General features: G+C 39.8%; 1 protein-coding gene across 4 annotated transcripts in view; it reads left to right on the top strand.

Moving 5' to 3' along the window:
- UBOX5 (U-box domain containing 5) overlaps nucleotides 1-12,067 on the top strand; it is a 45,258-nt gene that overhangs the window by 10,033 nt on the left and 23,158 nt on the right. The window lies entirely within an intron of this gene.

Raw genomic sequence — 12,067 nt, forward strand, 5'->3', positions numbered from 1 at the left:
GTTTTAAAGTAAGAACTGAACTGAAGAATCTTATACAGCTTATCTTATACTTTATATTTTTCCCCCACTCATGTTTTCTTCACACCCCCTAGAATTAAAATCCTTTTCATTTTCCTTTAGATTTGGTTGATTCCTGTTTTAAAGAGCCATTTCAGAATTAGTTTAATATCTTCCCCTTAGCTCCCTCTTCTGCATTTCTACTTCTCTTGAATAATTCTCCCTAACCCCTCTCACAGGGATATTTTCTTCCTAAAATTGGACCTAGGAGAGTAGAATTATATGAGTGCCTGTTGGGCCAGTGGTTCCCAAATCTGATGACTAGGTAGAAGAATGTTTTTCATGGCAAGCAGCTCCAACAAGAAGGAAATGTGTTACTCTCATAATAGGAAGTCTAGGGAGATTCAGGTTTGTATTAGAGCCACAGACATAAGAAGAATGTATATATGTGAGAAACTTAATACAAGTAACTTTTATAAACTCTTGAGGTCTATGAAAAACTTTTAAAATGGACTCCTCCCACTGTTATTTAGATTTCCCCTCAAAGGTCACTTCCCCATCCATGCTAAACTAAAACTAGCGCATTGGCCTTTGATCATGCTGTGTCGCCTTCAGGTTTGTTTTCCCCATAGCATTCAGCATTAACAAATTATTCTTTATTCATTTGTTAATTTCCCTGTTGGAAAGTAGGCCCTTGAGTTAACTTTGTCTAGAATTTATCTCCAGTGCCTAGGACAGTGGGTCCTGGTACATAATAATGTTCAGTGAGTGATCAGGGAATTAAGAGTGGTTGGGCATTGCTGGAGAGTTGGGTGTAGAAGGAAGGGAGAGGGTGGGGCTAGAGAGAGAGAGAGAGAATATCTGGGTAGCAAAAGCCTTATGACCTTGCTAAAGAGCCTAGGTTTGCAGGGGCTGGAGTGCCTCTGAACGATTCTCGGGGAGTATTTGCGACAGGTTCATGTTTTAGAAATGTTAGGGGAAAAGCAGGACAGAACTAGATTGAGGGGTGGGATGTGTGAGATAAGGAGACTATTTCACAAATTTGTGCAAGAGCTCATATGAGAGATGATGAAGGCCAAAATTATGAGAATGGAAAGTTTAAATTTGAAAGATGTTTGGGAGGGGAAAAAGACCACAACTTGCTAATTAATTGGTTTGGGGAATGAGAATGAGGATTTTAGTGCCTAGACTGACTGACAGTCGTCGACTAAAATTGAGACGAAAGCAGGACACATACTTGGGTAAAGAGTTAATGCTGAGACCGCCCTGGTCATGCTGAGGTGGGCCTCTGGGCAGAGGGGTTTAGGCTGGAGTCTCAACTGGGCATGTGGTCACATGGCAAGAACCATGAGTAAAATTGCCTAGGACAGGTGAAAAGTAGGTTATTGCAGGTAGAGAGGGAAAAGGTGACCAAGAGTAGAATACCAGGACTTAAAGGAAGGTCAGAGCAGAGAGATCCAGTGATAAAGACAAGATAATCAGTCTTAGGAAGAAATGGGTATAGAAGTAAGTGGTCTCTCCAAGACCACTCACTAGAGGGATTCACAGAACTAAGGAAAACTTACAATTTATTATAGTGAAAGGATGCAGACTAAAAACGGTAAAAGAAAAAGGCACATAGTATAGTATCTAGGAGAGACAAGTCACAAGCTTTCAGTTGCCTTTTTCCTTTAGAGACATACAGACAGCTGTTAACTAATCCCAGCAGTGATGTTTGCCAACCCGTACAGATATTGCCAGTCAGGGAAGCTCACCTGGGTCTTGGTGTGCAGGTCAGTCATGCAGACATGAAGTCAGTGCCCACATGGTTTACCTTAGTTACTCAGTCCCCGGCCCCTTGAGACATTCAGCTTATTACAGCAAAAGGCTTCACCATAAATTACATTGTTAGTGTAAACTATCTGGTGTTTACCTTGGGTGTGGCCCAAGGTCTTAAGTGAAAGTGAAGTCGCTCAGTTGTGTCTGACTCTGCGACCCCACGGATTGTAGCCTACCAGGATCCTCCGTCCATGGGATTTTCCAGGCAAGAGTACTGGAAAGAGTATTCCAAAGGCTTAGAGATTATCTCTCAGGACATTTCTTTGCAATGTGAAAGACTCGAATACTCCAAACCTACTGAGTTAACCTTTAACTGCACAGAAACCAGGGGTAAAGCATACTTCAGAAAGGAAAGGGTATGTATCCTATTTTCCTCAGAAGAGAAAATTAAGGCAAGAACTAGAAAGTCTTCAATCCGTTTAGCAAACTGGATATCAGTGATGACCTTAACTATAGCAATTTGTTTTTATTTATTTATTTTGACTGTGCTAGGTCTTTGTTGTGCTTAGGCTTTTCTCTAGTTGTGGCAGTCGGGAGCTACTCTCTAGTTGCGGTGCTCAGGCTCCTCACTGCCGTGGCTTCTCTCATTGCACAGCACAGGCTCTAGCGCTCTCGGGCTTCAGTAGTTGTGGCCCCCAGGCTCTAGAGCACAGGCTCAGTAGTTGTGACGCATGGGCTTAGTTGCTCCACAGCAGGTGGGATCTTCCCAGATCAGGGGTTGAGCCCTTGTCTCCTGAGCCACTAGGGAAGCCCAACTATAACAGTTTGAATTGCATTGTCAGGGAAAAAGCTAGATTGCACACCCATTGAAGGAATGGATTACAGATATGAGGCAATTCCTTGAGAACCTTGAAGGGATGGGGAAACTTGAGCAGGATTTACAATGGGACTAGAATTGCCAGATAAATTACAGTATGCCCAGTTAAATTTGAATTTCAGATAATGAATAACGTTTTCTAAAATGCACGTAAAATTGGCCATTTTAAACAGTGTACAGTTCAGTGATATTTAGTACCTTGATAGTATTGTATAGCCTGTCATCACTATCTAACTCCAGAGCATTTTCTTCACCCCCAAAGGAAACTCTATACCCTTTTAGCGATCGCTCCACATTTCCCCCTTTCTCAGACCCTGACAGCCACTAATCTTTGCCTCTATGGATTTGCATACATGGATATTTTGTATAAATGGAATTGTACGATATGCAGCTTTCTGTGTCTGTCTTCTCCTACTTAGCATGATATTTTCAAGATTCATTGATACTATAGCATCTTCTTGTTGTTTAGTCGTTAAGCTATGCTTGACTCTTTGCAACCCCATAGACTGTAGCCCGTCAGGCTCTTCTGTCCATGGGATTTTCCAAGCAAGAATACTGGAGTGGGTTGCCATTTCTTCTCCAAAGGATCTTCCTGACCCAGGTATCAAACCTGTGTCTCCTGCATTGACTTGAATTCATTACCACTGAGCCACCTGGGGAGCCTATTATAGCATGTACTAGTACTTCATTCCTTTTTATGGCCAAATAATATTTCGTTGCATGGATATACAATGTCTGATTTATTTATTCATCAGTTGATGGACGTTGGGTTTTTTTCCCCTTTTAACCATTGTGAGTAGTGCTGCTGTAAGTTAGTTCAGTTCAGTTCAGTCACTCAGTGGTGTCCGAATTTTCTCGACCCCATGGACTGCATCACACCAGGCTTCCCTGTCTATCACCAACTCCCAGGGCTTGCTCAAGTTCATGTTCATTGAGTCACTGATGCCATCCAACCATCTCATCCTCTGTCGTCCCCTTCTCCTCCTGCCTTTAATCTTTCCCAGCATCAGGGTCTTTTCTAATGAGTCAGCTTTTCACATCAGGTGGCCAAAGGATCGGAGCTTCACTTTTAGCATCAGTCCTTCCAGTGAATATTCAGGACTGATTTCCTTTAGGATTGACTGGTTTGATTTCCTTGCTGTCCAAGGGATTCTCAAGAGTCTTCTCCAACACCACAGTTCAAAAGCATAAGTTCTTTGGTGCTCAGCCTTCTTTATGGTCCAACTCTCACATCTATACATGACTACTGGAAAAACCATAGCTTTGACTGTGTGAACCTTTGTTGGCAAAGTAATGTCTCTGCTTTTTAATATGCTGTCTAGGTTAGTCACAGCTTTTCTTCCAAGGAGCAAGCGTCTTTTAATTTCATGACTGGAGTCACCATCTGCAGTGATTTTGGAGCCCAAGAAAATAGTCTCTCACTGTTTTCCTTGTTTCCCCATCTATTTGCTATGAAGTGATGGGATCGTATGCCCTGATCTTAGTTTTTTGCATGTTGAGTTTTAAGCCAGCTTTTTCACTCTCCTCTTTCACTTTCATCAAGAGCCTCTTTAGTTCCTCTTCTCTTTCTGCCATAAGGGTGGTGTCATCTTCATATCTGAGGTTATTGATATTTCTCCCAGCAATCTTGGTTTCAGCTTGTGGTTCATCCAGCCTGGCATTTTGCATGATGCACTCTGCATATAAGTTAAATAAGCAGGGTGACAATATACAGCCTTGACGTACTCCTTTCCCAATTTGGAACCAATCCATTGTTCCATTCCCGGTTCTAACTGTTGCTTCTTGACCTGCATACAGATTTCTCAAGAGACAGGTCAGGTAGTCTGGTATTCCCATCTCTTTAAGAATTTTCCACAGTTTTTTGTGATCCACACAGTCAAAGGCTTTGGCGTAGTCTATAAAGCTGAAGTAGATGCATTTCTGGAACTCTCTTGCTTTTCCTGTGATCCAACAGATGTTGGCAATTTGATCTCTGGTTCCTCTGCCCTTTCTAAATCCAGCTTGAGCATCCAGAAGTTCTCGGTTCACGTACAGTTGAAGCCTCACTTGGAGAATTTGAGCATTACTTTGCTAACATGTGAAATGAGTGCACCTGTGTGATAGTTTGAGCATTCTTTGGCATTGCCTTTCTTTGGGATTGGAATGAAAACTGATCTTTTCCAGTCCTGTGGCCGCTGCTGAGATTTCCAAATTTGCTGGCATGCTGAGTGCTGCACTTTGACAGCATCATTTAGAATTTGAAATAGCTCAGCTGGAGTTCCATCACCTCCAACTAGCTTTGTTCATAGTGATGCCTTCTAAGGCCCACTTGACTTCACATATCAGGATGTCTGGGTCTAGGTGAGTGATCACACCATCATGGTTATCTGGGTCATTAAGATCTTTTTTGTATAGTTCTGTGTATTGGACTTCCCTGATAGATCAGTTGATAAAGAATCCACCTGCAGTGGAGGAGACTCTGGTTAGATTCCTGGGTCAGGAAGATCCGCTGGAGAAGGGATAGGCTACCCAGTCCAGTATTCTTGGACTTCCCTTGTGGCTCAGCTGGTAAAGAATCTGCCTGCAGTGCAGGAGACTTGGTTTCGATCCCTGGGTTGGCAAGATCCCCTGCAAAAGGGAAAGGCTGCACAGTCCAGTATTCTGGCCTGGAGAATTCCACGGACTATATAGTCCATGGGGTCACAGAGAGTCAGACACGACTGAATGACTTTCACTTTTCACTTTGCATGAAATGTTCCCTTGGTATTCTGATTTTCTTGAAGAAAAAATCTAGTCTTCCTTTTCATGTTCAGGACTGAATGACTTTCACTTTTCACTTTGCATGAAATGTTCCCTCGGTATTCTGATTTTCTTGAAGAGAAAATCTAGTCTTTCCCATTCTGTTGTTTTCCTCTATTTCTTTGCATTGATCACTGAAGAAGGCTTTCTTACCTCTCCTTGCTGTTGTTTGGAACTCTGCATTCAGATGGATATACCTTTCCTTTTCTCCTTTGCCTTTCTCTTCTCTTCTTTTCTCAGCTATTTGTAAGTCCTCCTCAGACAACCATTTTGCCTTTTTGCATTTCTTTTTCTTGGGGATGGTTTTGATCAGTGCCTCCTGTACAATGTCCATAGTTCTTCAGGCACTTTGTCTCTCAGATATGCTGATAGACAGCTCTATCAGCTGTTTTGAATATTCACATATAAATTTTTGTTTGAATACCTGTTTCCAGTGTTTTTAAGTATATAGAAGTGAAATTGCTGGGTCATATATTAATTCTATGTGTAACTTATTGAGGAACCTCCAGAATCACATGGTGGCTATACCATTTTACATTCCTAGTACCTCAGAATGTACTAGGGTTCCGGTTTCTCCACATCTTTGCTATTTGAAAAAATAGCAATTCTAGTGGATGTGAAGTGATACCTCATTGTGGTTTTGATTTGCGTTTCCCTAGGGACTCATAATGTTTTCAATCTTAATGTCAAATCTCTTAGCCGATGAACACAGGATGTCTTTCTGTTTACTTGAGTCTTCTTTAATTTCTTTCAACAACACTTTATATTAATAGTTTTCAGTGTGCAAGTTTTATACCTTCTCAGTTAAATTTATCCCTAAGTATTATTTTTTATGCTATACTGAATGGAATTTTATTATGTTCCTATATGAATTGCTGATTGCTAGTGTATAGAAATATAACTGATTTACCCTGTGTCTTAATTCTTTTATTAGCTCTTTTAAGTGGGTGTGTGTATATTCTCTATGATTTTCTGTATATGGGATCTTGTCATCTGTGTATATAGTTTTACTTCTTCCTTTCTACTTTGGATACCTTTTAATTTCATTTTCTTCCCTAATTGCTCTAATTAGAACTTCTAGTACAAAACTGAATTGTAGTGGTGAAAGCAGGCATCCTTGTTTTATTCTAGATCTTCGAGGGGATGCTTTCAGTCTTTCACCATAGAGTATGGTATTAGACCCCATGGATTTTTCATAAATGCCCTTTACTGTATTGAGGAAATTCTATTCATAGTTTGCTGAATGTGCAATAAATAATTTTTTAGTGTATGTCCCAAGTAGTACATGGAACATTCTTAGACTAAACAGATTATCAACCAAAAAAATCCATTGTTTATCCATAATTCATATTTAAGTCAACATTTAAATTTTTTATTTGCTAAATTGATAACCTTAAGAAGGACAAGGCTGGATTCTTTTGAGGTGGTCGATGGAGGCAGAAGAGACTAATGTTAATTTGCATATTGAGGAAAGGATTCAATAGTCAGAGATAAGTTTATGATTCAAGAGAGAGGCAAGAACAGATGGAATAAGGCCCTGGAGGGGAGGGACACAGTTAGGGTCAGATTTGTACATGAAGAGCTTGGCTGCCTTACCTGGGTTCTCACATAGTTTTTCTGACACTGCTATTAAGGTACTAAGTAAATGGCATTAGAACCCTTTGCCCATCTATGCCTTGTTTTGATCCTACAAATTTTTTAAGAGTAAAAACTGTGTCCACTTGTGGCTAGCAGTGTATCTTGTGCACATATGAAGCTCTTGAAGATTGCTCCAAGTATATAACATTGCAAGCTTCTTTTGGACTTATACCCGTGTTCTGGGCTTCCTGTGTCTGAGACAGCTGTCTTTTATTTTAACTAGCTATAAGAGAAATGAACACAAGTCAGAGTTTTTACTTAGATGGACAAGTAACTCAATTTAGAAATTATAACAAGGTTTGTACTTCTTTAAAGGCTTAAGTGCCCAATTTATAAAATTGCTCAGTGCATTGGTATTCCACCCACTCTTTGAGGCTAAATGCTTTTCTCTTATTTGACAGGTAGTCTTTTTTTTTTATTCTGTAACCTGTTTGAGCCTAGTCTTTAAAATATGTGTATCTGCCAGAGTTACTTTCCATTACATTTTCATGAAACTCAAAAATCAGTTTGTATAACTGAGCTGTGGCAACTTCTTTGTAAGCCAAAGGAAGACGGATGTACAGGTGTTCAGAAAGTGTCATGGTCACCTTATTCTCTTCTAAATTATCCCTCCACACTTCCCTACTGCTAGGTTCTGAGTCTTCAGCAACAAAAAAGATTTGCTTGACTGCTTTAAGGAAACAGACAGAAACCTTTGAGACAGATGACCAGTTTGTCCCAGTTTGCTTGGGACTTTCCTGTTTCTAGCACTGAAAATTCCACTTTCTGAATAGACCATGTGGTCAGTCACCCTCCCTCTGCATCTCTTTTCAGTGCTGCTCTTGTACATTCCTTTCCTCACCCTGAGTACAGGGAGACAGAGGAGAAATGTCTGTCTCCATTTGGACATCCAGTTCTATATCGACTGTTAGCTGCGAGAAATACTCTGAGCATGTATCTGGAGCCTTATTTTTACTTCATCATCCTGTGACCCAGGAACCCAGCCCCATTGTTTTATCAACTTAAAACTCTAAACATACAAAAGGAAAACCTTTCTACTTAGTCATATTTATCATTTAAGTGACAGGTACACCAAGAATAAGCATGTGGTTTGTTTCAGGTTTATTTCTTACAGTGTGGGTTGTTGCTGTTCAGTTGCTCAGTCATGTCTGACTCTTTGCGACCTCATGGACTGCAGCATACCAGGCTTCCCTGCCTTCACCATCTCCTGGAGTTTACTCAAACTTATGTCCATTGAGTCAGTGATGCCATCCAATCCTCTGTCATCCCCTTCTCCTCCTGCTTTTAATCTTTCCTAGCATCAGAGTCTTTACTAATGAATTGGCTTTTTGCATCAGGTGGCCAAAGTATTGGAGCTTCACTTTCAGCATCAGTCCTTCCAGTGCATATTCAGGACTGATTTCCTTTAGGATTGACTGGTTTGATTTCCTTGCTGTCCAAGGGATTCTCAAGAGTCTTCTCCAACACCACAGTTCAAAAGCATCAGTTCTTCAGCGCTCAGCCTTCTTTATGGTCCAACTCTCACATCTATACATGACTACTGGAAAAACCATAGCTTTGACTATATGAACCTTTGTTGGCAAAGTAATGTCTCTGCTTTTTAATATGCTGTCTAGGTTAGTCACAGCTTTTCTTCCAAGGAGCAAGCGTCTTTTAATTTCATGACTGTAGTCACCATCTGCAGTGATTTTGGAGCCCAAGAAAATAAAGTCTCTCAGTGTTTTCCTTGTTTCCCCATCTATTTGCCATGAAGTGATGGGACTGCATGCCATGATCTTCGTTTTTTGCATGTTGAGTTTTAAGCCAGCTTTTTCACTCTCCTCTTTCACTTTCATCAAGAGAGTCCTTAGTTCCTCTTTGCTTTCTGCCATAAGGGTGGTATCATCTTCATATCTGAAGTTATTGATATTTCTCCCAGCAATCTTGATTTCAGCTTGTGCTTCATCCATCCCGGCATTTTGCATGATGTACTCTGCGTATAAGTTAAATAAGCCAAGTGACAATAGCGTGGATAGTGGAATTAAACTGGAATCTTCAGTTAAAGGGCTTAGATCTGGGTGAGGAGCTTTAAGACTTCTGTGGTAATAGTGTGTTTGGATTTATAAAATAAAAAGACAGTACACGGGATCCTTGTGATGAAACGAGTCTGATCTTGACTTTGGTACACAAAAAGTGATTACAAAGATCTGTGCAAAGAATAAAATTGCATAGAACTTAATCCACAGACAAACACAAATGAGTCCTTGTAAAACTTGTGAAATCTGAGTAAAATCAGTGGATCATATCGTTCATTTCTTGGTAGTAATGTTGTACTATAACTATGTAAGATGTTATCATTGAGGAAACTGGTTAAAGTTATGAGAGATCTCTTTGTATTGTTTCTTAACCATGAACATGGATTTACAATGACGGTAAAAAGTTTAATTAAAATAGAATATTTCCTAGAAGGTAGCTTTGAAATCCTTGTGAGATATTCAGTAATATCTTATACATAGTTCATTTTTCTCCTTCATGCTCTTAAAGAATCCCTTCTTTTTAGAAAAAACAAAATGTCAAGGGAAAAACTGAGACTGCTAGTTTATTTCTGAGTTTGTCCTTTGATATTCTTTGGTATCTTCAGAAAGCCATTTGCGAAGATAGGCCCTCATATAGTACAAAAAGGATAGTGCAAACACATCAACCAGAGGAAAGGGAAATCCCTTGAAGGGTCAATTGCCTCTAAGTGGTTCAGAATTGCTAGTGTCTTCTAGGAGGTTAATGGATGACTTTTCATTTAGTGTCATGTCTCTCCCTAGTTATAAGGTTTCTATGACTTTTGTCTGAACAGTAGCTTTCAAACCCTTTTACTACACCACTTAGTAAGAAATACATTTTTCATCAAAATGTATGTACATTTTGTACATATGTACATATATCTGAAACTAAAGTTTCACGAAACACTGATCACCCTCATGTATGATATATTCTGACTTCTTTCTCTTACTTAATTTTTTAAAATGCTGGTTATAGCTCAGCAATTTGAGTTCTTGATTCTTTTTTTTTTTTTTTTTTTGAGTTCTTGATTCTTGATCTACAGTTGGGAAAAATATTGCCTCAGCTCTCCAGGTAAAGTAGTCTAAAGCTTGTTGGCGTGACATTCGGGGTCCTTCCCAGCCCTTCCTCCTCCAGCTAAGGGGCATATTCAGCATTCCCTGGATTGGCCTCACACTGTCCTGTTTCTGCACCTTGACTTTTATTGTCGTTCTCCTAGTGCCCTTCCCATTTTGTTCCTATTCTTGTCTCTTGGCTTCTATAGTCAAGCATATATTATATTTTTAATATTTACCACTAGTGGGTAGTGTCTGTCCTTCAGAGTTGCCCATGAGTTTAGCCATGTGCCTTAGTTGTCTCTAGTTCAGACATTACCTCTGTGAGTTCTTCCCTGACTGTTGGCAGGTGTTTTCAGTCTTTTTCATCAAAAGCCACAGGATGTTTTATATTGAACATAGTATATATTTGTTACATTTATTTGTATAAAACTGAAACAAGTCTCATGACATAGTGCACTGTGTGCACTTTTGTATTATGTGCTCTTTTAGTTCATATTTCTTTTCTTCATCCTATAACTTGATTTTAAAACAAATTGAAAAACATTGATTAGACCATCCTTCCCTACTTTGAATGTCATCTGTGAAAAACAGGTTGTATTACAACCTGTTACAAACCTTTGTATTCCATAATCACTGTTGGGAGGAATTTTGTAATGCTTCAAGACTTGAGAACAGGACCATTTCATCTTTTTTTTTCCTCCCAAAAAGACTTATAGAGAATATTTATTGCAGGTTTTTTTTTTTCATAGTTAAAAAAATTTAAGTATAAGTAATAGGTCAGTGGAGAAATAAACTCTGTTTTTAGTCGTACAATTGAATACTATGAAGAAGTTAAAATGAACAGACTAGATATACATATTTCAACATAGAGAAACTTAAAATAATAATGTTTAATAGAAAAGCAAGTTGCAAGGTAGTACACTGTAGATTATCAGTAAGGTACATTCAGTTCAGTTCAGTTGCTAAGTCATGTCCCACTCTTTGACTCATAGACTCATAGACTGCAACACGCCAGGCTTCCCTGTCCTTCACCATCTCCAAGAGTTTACTCAAACTCATGCCCATTGAGTCGGTGATGCCTAACCATCTGATCCTCTGTCACTCTCTTCTTCTTCTGCCTTCAGTCTTTCCCAGCACCAGGGTCTTCACTTCAGGTGGCCAAAGTATTGGAGCTTCAGCTTCAGCAGCAGTCCTTCCAATGATTATTCAGGGTTGATTTCCTTTAAGATTGATTGGTTTGATCTCCTTGCTGTCCAGAGGATTCTCAAGAGTCTTTACCAGCACCAGAGTTTGAAAGCATCAGTTCTTTAGCGCTCAGCCTTCTTGTGCTCCAACTCTTAACACCTATACATGACTACTGGAAAACCATAGCTTTGACTGTATGAACCTTTGCTGGCAAAATGATGTCTCTGCTTTTTAATATGCTGTCTAGGTTTGTCACAGCTTATCTTCCAAGGAACATAATTTCATGGATGCAGCCACCATCCACAGTGATTTTGGATCCCAAGAAAATGAAATCTGTCTCCATTTCCATTTTATCCCTGTCTATTTGCCATGAAGTGATGGGACTGGATGCCATGATCTTAGTTTTTTTAATGTTGAGTTTTTGATTTTTAAATTATTTATTTAGTGTCTGTGCCGTGCAGCATGTGGGATCATAGTTCCCTGACCAGAATTGAACCCGTGCCCCTGGCATTGGAAGCACAGAGTCTTAACCATTGGACCACCAGGGAAGTCCCGAAAGTTGAGTTTTAAGCCAGCATTTTCACTCTCCTCTTTCATCCTCATGAAGAGACTCTTTTTCTCTTCACTTTCTGCCATTGGGCTTCCCTGGTAGCTCAGCTGGTAAACAATCTGCCTGCAATGCAGAAGACCTGGGTTCGATTCCTGGGTTGGGAAGATCCTCTGGAGAAAAGACAGGCACAGTATT

The sequence above is a fragment of the Cervus canadensis genome, chromosome 10 (assembly GCF_019320065.1).
Source record: "Cervus canadensis isolate Bull #8, Minnesota chromosome 10, ASM1932006v1, whole genome shotgun sequence".
NCBI lineage: Eukaryota > Metazoa > Chordata > Mammalia > Artiodactyla > Cervidae > Cervus > Cervus canadensis.